The following is a 14470-nucleotide window of genomic DNA, read 5'->3' as shown; positions in this document are numbered from 1 at the left end:
AATGCCAAAATAAAAATCCTTTAAGGCATAATAAACTAAAAGAAAAAGTGATTTATCCATGGCTGACAAGAGAAATTAAAGATAGCATTAAATCAAAGGAAGAGGCTTATAAAGGTGTGAGAAATAACAATAGCCCTAAGGACTGGAAGTGTTTTAGAGGACTAAAAAATAAAGGCAAGGATGAACATGGGCATGCACAGGCAAGAACATAAAAAAAGGATTGTAAGAGCTTCTATAGGTATGTAAAAAGGTAAGGATGTGAGGGCAAATGTAGGTCCCTTACAGACAGAGACAGAGACATTTATAATGGGGAATAAACAATTGACAGCAGAACTAAACAACTGCTTTGTGCCTGTCTCCATGGAAGAAGGCATTCAAAACCTGGCAGATATGTTGGAGAACCAAAGGTCTACCAAAAAAGAGTAGTTGAAGGAAATAAGTATTAACCAAAAAATAGTACTTGAGAAGCTTGAAAGCTGACAAATCCTGATGATCTACATGCCAGAGTTAAAAAAAAACAGAAAATGCTGTAAGCACTCAGCAGGTCAGGTAGCATCTGTGGAAAGAGACACAGTTAACATTTCAGGACCAAGAACCTTCATTAAAACTGAGAAAGACAAACTTGTATCAACCCTATTGCAAACATTCCATTTGTGCTTTCCACCCCATCCATTTTTGCACATTTGTTTTCTCATTTTTTCCAGGACTGATGAAGAATCATTGACCTGAAACCTTAATCTGTTTCTCTCTCCACAGATGCTGCCTGACCAGCTGAATAACCTAAACATTTTCTGCTTTATTATTGCACTTTGATTGAGAGTAATGGCTTCAATGTTTTGTTTACAGTTCTACCTATGTTTATTGTCTTACTCAAGTGATAACACAAATGAACCGACCGACACCACAACAGGAAAAGAAAGTCAACCTGAATATAATCTTGTAAAATGTCCCTTCGGGCTTTGAATAAAATACACCAACCAGCTATCTGCTATTCTTATTTTTATTGCAAGTAAAAAGGATTTGTTGAAGAAGTATCAGGTTACAAGGATCAATCAACAGCAGGTCAAAGAGACTGGCAAAAACGCAGGTTGGAACATAAGGGAAATCAGCCAATAAAATAGTGCCAAAACTACTGAGAATTCAAACTTTCAGGAGGGTCTCCTACCACACTTGTAAAATTCATTCTCTAAAAAAAGCCTGCATGTTACGAACTGGCTCAAATTCCAAGTACAGAAGGTATTTAGTTTTACAGAAAACTATAAAACCAAATTCTGAAGACACAAGCTGAGGCTTCAGCCATCTCATGTTGAGTTCTGACTGCATAAATTGAATAACTTGGGTCTCCTTTCATTACAAATTTCTACTATGTTAAACTTGAAACACTGTTCATAGTGAGTTCTGAATGAGAGACTGTTTACTAACATTTTGTCTGAAAGCCAACCAATGTTAATAATGAGCTGATATTACATATCAGCGATATAGTTTAGTATACATATCACTTCTGTCATAATCTGATCAGATCTTTCCTTTAAACCACTATTTTTAATGTCCTTTTTATCTTTTCTTACTGGATATATTTCAGAGTGTGCAGAAATTCTTACATATCAAGAAAGATATGCAACAACATGATTACCATTTTCCATTACATGTTATAACTCATGTGGAAAATGGATTTTGTTACATCCAATATATATTTAATGCATATAGTTATATTGTTATCTTTCTGAATTCAATTGCCCAAAAATTTGATGCATAACTCTGTTTGTTTCAGTAATTTTTTTACCCAGAGTGAAGCATAGTAACTGCTACTTCTGGATTATTTGAAAATTTCATCTGGATACTTCCTAAGTTCAATCACCCAAACAATTCCAATGTGACCTCCCTCCTCCTCCCTCCTCCTCTCAAACCTCTGATAACAGCAGCAAAGGTTTCCAATTCCTCTCCTACCCTGACGACAGTGACAGAGTGCTCTGATGCCTTTTATATTCCCTACACCCCTCATCACCTCCATCAATCACCATAAAGGAGGTCTCTGATGCTCTCATCACCCTCCCCAAGAAACAAAGCTCTAGAGTTTCTCCCCACCACCCCCTGACCACAGCATGGATCTGATCTGCCAATGGCCATGGCCCTCCTGATCCACCACACACCCCCAAATCCCCACCGAACCTCGTCACAGATGTCTCGTGACCTTGTACACAGCCAAAGTTTGAAGTGAGTGGCTGGAACAATAAATGGTACCCTGCTTCTGCATCTATCCAGCACATCATTACAGACCACTGGAAACATTGGGCCTGTACTCTGTTTTCCCTTTCTTTTCCCCCTATGTACCCAATCATGGCCCTGCTCTTCTCCGTTTCACTGTTACAAATCCTTTCTCTCCACTAGCCTTTTGAGTTATGTTTTTATTACATTCTTTCCTTTTTTTCTCAGTTGTTTCTACTTTTTCTCTTTCTGATCTGTTTTGCTATTTTCCTCATGCCACTCTTTATTTTTCGTGATGTGAATTTTATTTGTTTTCCTTTTCTGTCCCCATTTCTCTCAGTATATTCTATTCTCTGCTCATTTTGATATTTCTTTCTGTCTGTTGCTTCTCTTATTCATTGCTATCAGAATCTTGAGAAACCTAAGGCAGTGGGATGCTGGTGTTTCGACACAAGATTATTTGATTTTGCCTGCCTAACAACTGGCATAACACAGTGCAAGGTCAATAGACTGGACCACAATGCCCAGGATTTTACCCCAAACAGGAGGAGAAGATCCTAGGCATCAACATTGATATCTTTAACTTCTGGTCACCACTCCCCTCTGTTCCACCCTGCCTTTGGTTTCCTGATGCCTCTGGCCCCTTTACCCCTTCTCTTTCCCCTCCCTCGCCCTCATGACCTGCCCATCACCCACACCTTCATCCCTCTGGTTCCCCACCTCCTTCCTTTATTTCATGGTCTTCTGTCCTCTCCTATCAGATTCCATCTTGTTCAGCCCTTTGCCTCTTCCACCTATCACCTCCCAGCTTCTCACATCATTTCCACTTCTCACCTCCCCCACCCACTTACCTTCCCCCATCACCTGGTCTCACCTATCACCTGGCAGCTCACGCTCCTCCCCCTCCCCCAACCCCACCCCCCACCCTTTTTATTCCGGCTTTTGCCCTCTTTCCTTCCAGTCCTGATGAAGGGTTTCGGCCCAAAACGTCGGCTGTTCATTTCCCTCCATAGATGCTGCCTGACCTGCTGAGTTCCTCCAGTATCTTGTGTGTGTTGCTTGAGAAGATACTTTACACTTTGAAAGTTATTGGCTCAAAATGTAATTAGTTGGTAGCATTAGGAATAGAAATTCTACACTCAGAAATTTCTAATCTCCTTACTACTTATTCAGATTTGCTTTTGCTAGTCAGTGATCTTTTCCTAACGGTGAGAGCAGAGAAATAAAGTTTCTAGCAATTCTTGATGGGATTGAGATAAGTTGCAGGCTCTTTAGATATTGGGAGAAGCACAGACAGGAAAGAATATTTCCAATTTGACAGCAACTTAATACATTGACAAGGAAAGCTGGAATCTAACAGGAAAGCCAAGGGAAAGTCTGTGATTGGGTGGAAGAGAAAAGGAGCTGTTGATAACTGTGAACATGCACAATGTACAAAGGTTTAGTCAAGAGACTTTCAAATCATGAAATTAAGTATAATTAGAAATGGCAAATGACCATGTCTCAGCAAGCCTATCTGTGGACCCCTGTCTTTGTTTAAAATTTTGTCAAGAACTTCTGAAAAGTATTTCAATGTAATTGCACCCATTATAAAGAAATATTACTACTTCAGGTAAGGCAACATCAAGAAATCTCTTATTTGTTGATACGCCCATGGTCTGATGCATAAGGAGTGAAGTTCAAAAATGATGCTGCACTAAAAACAGAATCTAATTGATCAGTGGGCACAGACATAATTCAGTCCTCACTTTAAAGCCATACACTGTGGGCACAAATTTCCTTAGAGCAGCTTTGTGCCTTTGCTGGAAACCCCTTTTATACATGCAATGCCAGATGTTAACAGAGTTAGAGAAAAAGTTTAACAGATTACTTAACTTAAAAGGTTATGCTTGTCATTAGCAAAGTTGAAATGTGAATGCCTGGATATTGTAGCAGAATTAACAGGAGAGAAAGTGAAAAAAAAAACTTCCTGTTCTTGCTGTTTTGAGGTCCTATGAAAAAAAGAGATGATTATACCCCTTGCTGCCAAATGGAAGGCTGTAGTTAGCAATGTGGGCAGAGTCTCAGAAACTTACATAAAACACTGGCACATTAATGTGAATACATGGAATTCCTTTGCAGCATCCAATTTGCCAGTAAACTCTAATGGGTTTGATCTTTCATAAACACTGATGCAGCATTTTAAAGGATGAATTGTATTAGAGAATTTGTGTCCAATTGTGCTGTTTGGATTGCCAGCTGAACTTTGAATTTTCACCAGATAGGAACATCAAGAACAGGAGTTGGTCATTCGGCATCCTGGGTCTGCCTAGTTATACTAAATCCCCTTCATCATGTAAGCTTCGTGTATCTTGATTACCTAACAAGCATTGCTTATTTTCCCTAAATTACCCTCCCTGAGCAATGCCAACTTCTGTGTTCTTGTCGCCACTTTGATTCAGATGGAAGAAAAGCTGAAGGAAGAGTTGTCATAGAAACAGCCCCAGGAACTTCCATATGCAATAGGGGTGGAGCAGGAATCAATTGATATCATATACATGTAAAAACTCAAGTCTCTTTGGATCTCCACTGCCTCTATCTTTTAATGAGTTAGAAAACACTCTATTCTACCCTTTTTAAACCTTATGTTTGGCCTCATTGAGATCTACTTGCCACAGTTTTTCATCCATTTGTTTTATTTATTTGCAGCTTGTCTATATTAATTTGTAGGATGGGAAAATTACTGACAGGTTCCCATTTATGGCCTATCCCTGGTTGCCTTTGAGAAGTTGCTTGTGAACTGCTGCAGTGTTTCTTGCTAAGGTGCTCCTACAGTGCTGTTGGGAAGGGTGTTCCAGGATTAAGACCCAGCGACAATGATGGTTTGCTGATATATCTCCCAGTCAGGATGGTGTTCTACATATGGAAGAACCTACAAGCAGTGTTGTTCCAGAGCACCTGCTACCTTTGACCAATAGATGTTGCAGGTTCAGGAGGAACTTTTGAAGAAGCCTTGGTATTTTACTGCAGTGCATTTCTGTAGAGCTGGTGGTGGACTGAGTGAATGTTTCCGGTAGGTGCCAATCAAGTGGACTGCTTTGCCCTTTATGCTGTCCACCTCCTCGAGTGCTGTAAAAATCGCACTCATCCAAGCAAATTAATGGTTTTCCATCACTCTCCAGATTTGTGTGTTGTAAATGGTAGAAGTGTTTTGAGGAGTTAGGAAGGGACGTCAGTTGCTACAGGATTCATCCTCTGACCTGCTTTTGCATGCCATGCTATTTTCATGGCTGATCGAGTTAGGCTTCTGGCTAAAGACAACTGCAAAGCTGTTGACATCAGGGGAGCTCAATTGTTGTAATAGAATTGAAAGTAAAAGGAAGATGGTCCGGTTCCCTCTTTATAATTTACTGCTTGCATCCTCTGAACTACTTACAAAACTGATTACACTTGTAACAACAGTAGTGAGCTGGCAGCAGGAAATTGGATAGATTTCATATAATCTATTGTTACATCCAATACACTTTCATGACAGCTTCAAGGGTGACAGTGATCTGATCATTTTAATGATAGAAAATAACACTCAGAAGAAACAGTTCCTTCTTTCACTAAACTAATACATCAAGGCAAATGGGGTGAAGTCGATCTCAACCCCATTTCCAGATCATTAGACTACCCAAATCACATGCATATCACAAGAAGAACCAAGCTTAAGTACTGACAGGACAGTCAGCAGTTAAAGAAGTGATTTGTACCCTCACCAAAACTCCGTTCTCTAAAGTTCCATTAGTGGTCACTTCATGACAATGAAGAGTGAGTGTACTTGTGAGTTTGTCATTCCTTAGATGAAATAGTTTGGCTCATTGTTATCTCCATCCTGCTACCGTTGTTGAGATCAGTTAATTGGGCTTAGACTAAGGATTAAAATCCTACTCGTCTATGCAGGTCAGTGCCACAACAAGCAGTAAATTATCCACTAAACTATCAAGGGAATATGCAACATTGCTAAAGGTTACAAAATAAGCTACTGTGGCCGCAGAAGGGAAGCCAGGATGGTGTGTTGCCTCCCAGAATTCCAGAGTCAAGGATGTCTCTGAGCGGCTTCAGAAAATTCCCGTGGGGGAGGGCGAACAGCCAGAGGTCGTTGTATATGTTGGTACAAGTAACATAGGTGGAACAAGGGATGAGGTCCTGCAGAATGAGTATAGGGAATTAGGTAAGAAGTTAAGAACCAGACCTCAAGGGTAGTGATCTCTGGATTACTCCTGATGCCACTTGCTAGCATGATCAGAAACAGAAGGATGGGCCAGATGAATTTGTGGCTGAGGAGCTGGTGCAGGGGGCAGGGATTCAGGTTCTTGGACCATTGGGATCTCTTCTGGGGTTGAGGTGACCTGTACAAGAGGGACAGTTTGCACTCGAACCAGAGAGAGACAGATATCCTTACAGGGAAATTTACTAGTGCTACACGGGAGGGTTTAAACTAGATTGGCAGGGGAGTGGGACTCTGAGCAGGAGCAAGTCATGAGATAAAGCAGTAGCCTTCAAGAGCAAGATTAGTAACCAGGATAACAGGGGGACAGTAAACGCAAAGAAAGGATACTCAGTTAGACTGCATTTATTTCAATGCATGAGGTTTAACAGGTAAGGTAGACAAACTCAGAGCGTGGATTGTATCTGAGGACTGGGATGTTATAGCCACAGCAGAAACATGGCTGAGAGAAGGACAGGACCAGCAGCTCAACGTTCCAGGATACAGATGCTTCAGGTGTGACAGAGGTACAGGTAAGCGAGGAGGGGGTGTTGCCTTTTCGAGAAGCGAAGACATCACAGCAGTACTTAGAAATAACATTCTTGTCCAGTGAGGCCATAATGGGTAGAACTCAGAAACAAGAAGGGGAGAGTCACTCTAGTGGGACTGTGCTATAGACCCCCAATTGTCAGTGGGAACTTGAGGAGCGGGTGTGTAGAGAAATTGCTCACAGTTGTAAGAATAATAGGGTTGTATTAGTGGGAGATTTTAATTGCCCCGGTATTGACTTGAACTACCCAGAGTGTTAAAGGCCTGATCGGGGTGGAATTTGTGAAATGTGTCCAGGAAAATTTCCTAAGTCAATATATCAAGGGCCCTACTTGGGAGGGGGCAATACTGAACCTTCTCTTAGGGAACGAGTCAGGGCAGGTAACTGAAGTGGCATTCAGGGAGCACTTTGGTTCTAGTGACCATAATCCTATTAGTTTTAAGATAGTGATGGAAAAGAATAGGACAGGTCCACAGGTTAGGGTCCTAGACTGGAGCAGGGCTAATTTTGGGGCAATTAGGCAGGATCTAGCAGAGGTTGATTGGGTGAGCCTGTATGAAGGAATGAATAGCAAGTGGGAGGCCTTTAAGAGTGTGATATCAAGAGTCCAGGAGTAGTATATTCCTGTTAGGGTGAAGGGTAATGTTTAGGGAACCTTGGATGACGAGAGATATTGAGGGTCCGGTGAAGAACAAGAATGAAGCATACATTGGGCTGAGGAGGTTGGGAATGAGTGAATCCCTTGATGACTATAAAAAGATTAAGGATACACTTAAGAAGGAAGTCAGAACAGAAAAGATAGGGTATGAGATGGATCTGACAGGTAACATAAAGGAAAATCCCAAGAGGTTCCATAGCTATATCAAGAGAAAAGGGCAGTCCGGGAGAGAATAGGTCACCCTAGAGATCAGCAGGGCCACCTGTGTCTCAACCTGCAGGGGATGGGTGGGATTTTTAATAACTATTTCTCCTCGGTGTTTACTGAGGAGAAAATCATGGTTGCCCAAGAAATTAGAGAAACTAGTGGTGATGTTTTGGAGGACATTCGTATTACCAGGGAGGACGTATTTGCAGCCTTACAGCACACGAAGGTGGATAAATCCCCAGTGCCTGAGCAAGTGCATCCGCGGACTTTGTGAGAGACTAAATAAGAAATTGCGGAGGCCCTCGCGGAGATACTTGCTTCATCGTTAGCCACTGGTGAATTTCCTGAAGATTGGAAGGTGGCTAATGTTGTTTCGTTGTTTAAGAAAGGTAGCAAGGACAAACCAGGGAACTACAGGCTGGTCAGCCTGACATCGGTAGAGGGGAAGTTACTGGAGGAAATTCTGAGGGACAAGATTTACCAGAATTTGGATAGACAGAGTCTGATTAGGAGGAATCAGCATGGATTTGTGCGTGGAAAGTCGTGCTTGACAAACCTTTTAGAGTTTTTTAAAGAGGTAACCAAAAAAGTAGATGAGGGTAGGGCAGGGGATGTTGTCTATTTGGACTTTCGCAAGGCCTATGACAGGGTCCCGCATGGTAGGCTGGTCTGGAAAGTTAGGTCCCATGGAATCCAGAGAGAGCTAGTTAGGTGGATTCAAAATTGGCTCAGAGGCAGGAAGCAGAGGGTGATAGTTGAAGGTTGTGTCTCGGAATGGAGGCTGGTGACTAGTGGTATGCTGCTGGTGTCAGTGTTGGAACCTTGTTATTCATTATTTATACAATTGATTTGGATGCGAATGCACAAGGCTTGATCAGTAAGTTTGCAGATGACACGAAATTAGGAGGTGTTGTTGATAGTGAAGCAGATTATCATTGATTACAGGGAGATTTTGATCAGGCAGGGAAGTGGGCCGAGGACTGGCAGATGGATTTCAGTACAGATAAGTGTGAGGTGATGCATTTTGGAAAATCAAACCAGCGTAGGACTTATACTATGAATGGTAGGGCACCAGGGAGTGTAATGGAACAGAGGGACTTAGGAGTACAAGTACATAATTCGTTGAAAGCAGCATCACAGGTAGACTGGCTGGTGAAAAAGGCATTTAGCACACTGGCCTTCACCAGTCAGGGCATTGAGTACAGGAGTTGAAACATTATGTTGCAGTTGTAAAAGTCATTGGTGAACCAGCACTTGGAGTACTGTGTACAATTTTGGTCGCCCTGTTGTAGGAAAGATGTGGTTAAACTGGAAAGAGTGTAGAAAAGATTTATGAAGATGTTGCCAGGACTAGAGGGCCTGAGTTATAGGAAGAGGTTGGCCAGGCTAGGTCTTTATTCCTTGGAACGTAAGAGAATGAGAGGCAGCCTTATAGCAATGTTTAAAATTATGAGCGGCATGGATAAGGTGGATGGTAACAGTCTTTTCCCCAGGATAGGGGAATCCAAAACTAGGGGGCATTTAGGGTGAGAGGGGAAAGATTTATGAGGGACCTGAGGGGCAACTTCTTCACACAGAGTATGATGAGTATATGGAATGAGCTGGCAGAGGAAGTGACTGAGGCAGGTACAATAGTATCATTTAAAAAGCACTTGGTTAGGTATATGGAGGGGCGGGGTTTAGAGGGATTATGGCCTGAATGCAGGAAATTGGGATTAGCTGTGTGGGTACCTGGTCAGCATGGACTCAATGGGCCAAAGGGCCTGTATCCTTGCTGTATTGCTCTATGACATTACGACTCTCTAAACATTTCAAATTATGTGTGAATTCCTGATCCAAATCAGGATGTATATGCAGCAATAGAACATGCACCTGTGTTTCCTACATAAAGAAATCACAGTCTAGGGAAGACATAAATGTTGGGAAGTCCAAGCGTTTCACTGGTTCCATGTGGCAAGTTTTACAATCCATATCAGTAACTGTCCTTACAAGTATGTTTCTTGTGTGCATGCATATCATTCATGATCATTTAAAATTAATTTGTCATCCCTAAGTATTTGACATGAAGATGTAATTTTTCAACACAAAGGCAAATTGGATCTGTGTACTCAAGTCTCTAGGATCACATTTACACGTGCACCAAGGGAAATTAAAGTAAAAATGATTGGCATATTGGTCAATAAGGGATAGGGGCGGTGAAGTTATAGAATGACCTCAGGTCAAAAACGAAATGATGATTTAATTTGTAAGCAGATACAAAAATTGTTGAGGTGGGGGACTGAATTCCTGTGCAAGATCTCAAGTAATTCAAACCATCTGCTCCAAGGAGTTCTTTGATTTCCCAAACACCTCCACATTCTTAGCAAGTCACAAATTCTGGTTAGTTTTTCAGTTTCAGGTATTTGCTCTACATTGATAATAAACTTCAATTTCATGCAAAAATATTAAATCAGGCCTCTCTTCTCCTATAGCTTTGTCATTTGAATCGTAAAGTTTTATAAAATTGAGAAGATTTGATAAAATTTACTTATGCATATATGCGATTCAGGTAAATTTCCTTTGTTATTTTTACTCAATAGATATTCTTAAAGGAAGATTCCTGGCTCCTAATTTCAAACGTGAGAATGGGCATTATGTTTGTTTTAAGTGCTGGTGATATCATTAGAAGTAGTATACTGAAAGTATTAATAAGCCAAATTGCATGTGCTAAATTGATATGCGGCTAATATTGAGGAATCATTAAGTTATTGGCATTACTTCCATGAATGTTAATTCTCCTGAACCATCAAAATCAATGCAGTAATCCTAAAGTGGTGTAAGGCAATTCAGCTTTCAGAAAAATTTACTGTAGGTGTCGCATGACCTATACTTTCTCCTACTCATACATTTTCAGATTTTGTTTGAAAACTCTCATCCTGGGGTTGATGGTATTTTAAATTTAATTAGCTCTATGGGTATGAAGTAGAGCAGTGCTGGAAGATATTATAGCACCCTATATGTCATCACGGTGGTTAGCCTTGTGGCCATGTTCCTCAGTGTCTTTAGGTTATCACACAGAGTGTTGCCACTGTGAAATTGCATAAATGTGAGGTCAAGGCATAAATCTGTTTTTCAGTACAAGGGGGAGAATAGAATTGAGAGAGGAAGATGTCCTAAAGTAGTTTCACATGAGAAAGGCTCTTGATGAAGTAAGATATTGTGACATCGAAAAGAACATACCATTAATTTGATTGTTGTGGGACTTTGTTTCAATGTCCATCAACATTGTCTTGCAATTAGTCATAACATGTTAAGTGCTTCTTGACTAATCATAGTTGATGTTTCATTTGATGCTTAAGAACCTACAACTCAACACATGAAGACAAGGAAAGCAAGTTTAGGAGCAAGCTACCAGAAACCGCGGCAGAGGATCACTTGGCACACCTTCAAAGTTAAATAGAATGTTATTATTTGAGAGCCTCAGCCTACTTGTTTCCCATTATAAGCTCTATGTAAAGTCCTTATTAGCCCCAATTTCTATATCCTCATTGTTGATATCAGGAGAATATTTATTCCCCATTGTTTTATTGGAGAATTAGACTGCAAATAACCTTTGGTATTGGTATTGGTGTTGGTATTGATATTGGTTTATTATTGTCACTTGTACCGAGGTGCAGTGAAAAGCTTGTCTTACAAACTGATCGTACAGGTCAATTCATTACAAAGTGCAGTTACATTGAGTCAGTTCAGAGTGCATTGATGTAGTACAGGTAAAAACAATAACAGTACAGAGTAAAGTATCACAGCTACAGAGAAAGTGCAGTGCAATAATGTGCGAGGTCACAACAAGGTAGATCATGAGGTCATAGTCCATCTCACTGTATAAGGGAAATTTTCAATAGTCTTATCACAGTGGGGTAGAAGCTGTCCTTAAGTCTGATGGTACGTGCCTTCAGGCTCCTGTATCTTCTACCCGATGGAAGAGGAGAGAAGAGAGAATGTCCCGGGTGGGTGGGGTCTTTGATTATGCTGGCTGCTTCACCAAGACAGTGAGAGGTAAAGACAGAGTCCAAGGAGGGGACACTGGTGTCCATAATGTGCTGGGCTGTGTCCACAACTCTCTCCAGTTTCTTGCGGTCCTGGGCAGAGCAGTTGCCATACCAAGCCGTGATACATCCAGATAGGATGCTTTCTATGGTGCATCTGTAAAAGTTGGTGAGAGTCAAAGGGGACAAACCAAATTTCTTTAGACTCCTGAGGAAGTAGAGGCACTGGTGAGTTTTCCTGGCCATGGCTTCTGCATGATTTGACTAGGACAGGCAGTTGGTGATGTTCACTCCCAGGAACTTGAAGCTCTCAACCCTCTTGACCTCAGCACCATTGATGTAGACAGGTGCATGTACACCCCCCCCCTTTCCTGAAGTCAATGACCAGCTCTTCTGTTTTGTTGACATTGAGGTCCAGGTTGTTGTCATGACACCATTCTACTAAGCTCTCTATCTCCTTCCTGTACTCCAACTCAACGCTGTTTGAGATACGGCCTACAACGGTGGTACCATCTGCAAACTTGTAGAAGGAGTTAGAGCAGAATCTGGCCACACAGTCATGAGTGTATAGGGAGTAGAGTAGAGGGCTGAAGATGCAGCCTTGTGGGGCACCAGTGTTGAGAATAATCGTGCCAGAGGTATTGCTACCAATCCTCACTGATTGCGGTCTGTTTGTTAGAAAGTCAAGGATCCAGTTACAGAGGGAGGTGTTGAGTCCTAGGTCTCGGAGTTTGGTGACAAGCTTACTTGGGATTATTGTATTGAAGGCAGAGATGTAGTCAATAAACAATAGTCTAACGTAGGTGTCTTTACTGTCCAGATGCTCTAGAGCTGAGCATAGGGCCAGGGAGATGGCATCTGCTGTAGACTTGTTTCGGCGATAGGCGAATTGCAATGGGTCCAGGTTGTTTGGTAGGCTAAAGTTGATGCGTGCCATGACCAACTTCTCAAAGCACTTCATTGTGGTGGATGTCAGAGCCACTGGTCGGTAGTCATTGAGGCATGTTACCTTGCTTTTCTTCGGTACTGGAATGATGGTGGTCTTCTTAAAACAGGTGGGAACCTGAGCTTGAAGCAGGGAGAGGTTAAATATGTCCACAATTACTTCTGCCAGCTGATCAGCACAAGATCTGAGCACACGGCCAGGGACACCATCTGGGCCAGGCGCTTTCCTCGTGTTCACTCTCCAGAAGACTAATCTTACGTCCTCCACTGTGATCACAGGTTCAGCTTCATTGGTGGCTGTCAGGGTGGATGGTGACAATCCACCTCCTTTCTGTTCAAAACGCGCATAGAATGCGTTAAGTTCATCCGGAAGGGATGCGCTGTTGTTAGCTATGCAGCCCGACTTCGTCTTGTAACTTGTTATCCATGTAAGCCCTGCCATAACTGACAGCTGGTCAGGGACTATATTTTGAGTCGGTATTGCCTCTTTTGGATTAAAATGTTATGATTTATTACAGCTATTGACCAAAATATTATTTGATTTTGGTACTGTGTGTAGGCCTTATGACCATTCAGCATATCTCTGCACTATTCTAAATTTTACTTGCTACCCAAAGGCCTGGGGTCTGAGATATGAAAGCTGCAGAAAAACACTATTTTCCTTGAGTTGGAGATAACCTTCCCTCAATATACTACACCTCTTCTCAACACCCATTTCCAACACCCCCCCTCCCCCTTCTGAGGACAACCTGGGGTGGGGTGTCTCTTTGTCACGGCTCCATGGCAGCCACTGCTTTTGTGGAGAGCTATTGGAATGCTTCTCCATGCTGCTGTCATGAGGACAAACTGCTACTGAGGCTTCACCAAGATATTGGGTCAGCATTCAGTTTACTATATTACCTTATACAGTCAAAAAGATTCTTGTCCCTGATGGATCAAATCAAATATCCTCCAGTCCCTTTGATACGTTGCTATATACATCTTGTAATCCTTTTAACACTAATGATCCAAGACAGGCTTAGAGGGGATCTGAGGAGGATTTTATTTCACCCAGAGAGTGGTTGGATTCTGGAAGCAGAGGTTCTTACAACATTTAAAAAATATCAAGACAGGCACTTGAATTGCCAAAGCAAAGAAGGCTATGGAATGGGTGCTGGTAAATTGGATTAGTATGGATGGGTACTTGACAGTCAGTATGGAACTGGTGGGCCAAAGGGCCTGTTCCTGTATCGCCTAACTCCATAACTATGACTCTATGAGTCCACACAAGATTAACAATTGGCCTTTCACAAGGAATAACTGACTTGTATAGAACTCTCAATGATACAGGGTAGGGTTTGCAGATACTGATGCACCTGGTACTTTTTCCAGGATGTCCAGGTTGAATGCTGCACTGATATATTGGTATCCAGCAGAGAGGTTGCCTCCAGCCCTTTTATCCATAAGCTGGGAGTGGCAAGAGGGAACTCCCATTTGTTAATGTTCTGGGAGTCCTTGTGTACCTTCCCTCTGCTGACGGGAATCTTACCTTAATTGGTGTCAGGCCAGCTACTCTGGATTTCTGACAAGCTTGGCTCCTGCCCCATCATATTAACGCTGTCACAATTGGCATCCAAAATTTCAGTCATTGAAAGAAATATGTTAAATAC

The sequence above is a fragment of the Pristis pectinata genome, chromosome 3 (assembly GCF_009764475.1).
Source record: "Pristis pectinata isolate sPriPec2 chromosome 3, sPriPec2.1.pri, whole genome shotgun sequence".
In the NCBI taxonomy this organism is placed as follows: Eukaryota; Metazoa; Chordata; class Chondrichthyes; order Rhinopristiformes; family Pristidae; genus Pristis; species Pristis pectinata.
This window is presented reverse-complemented; position numbering follows the sequence as displayed.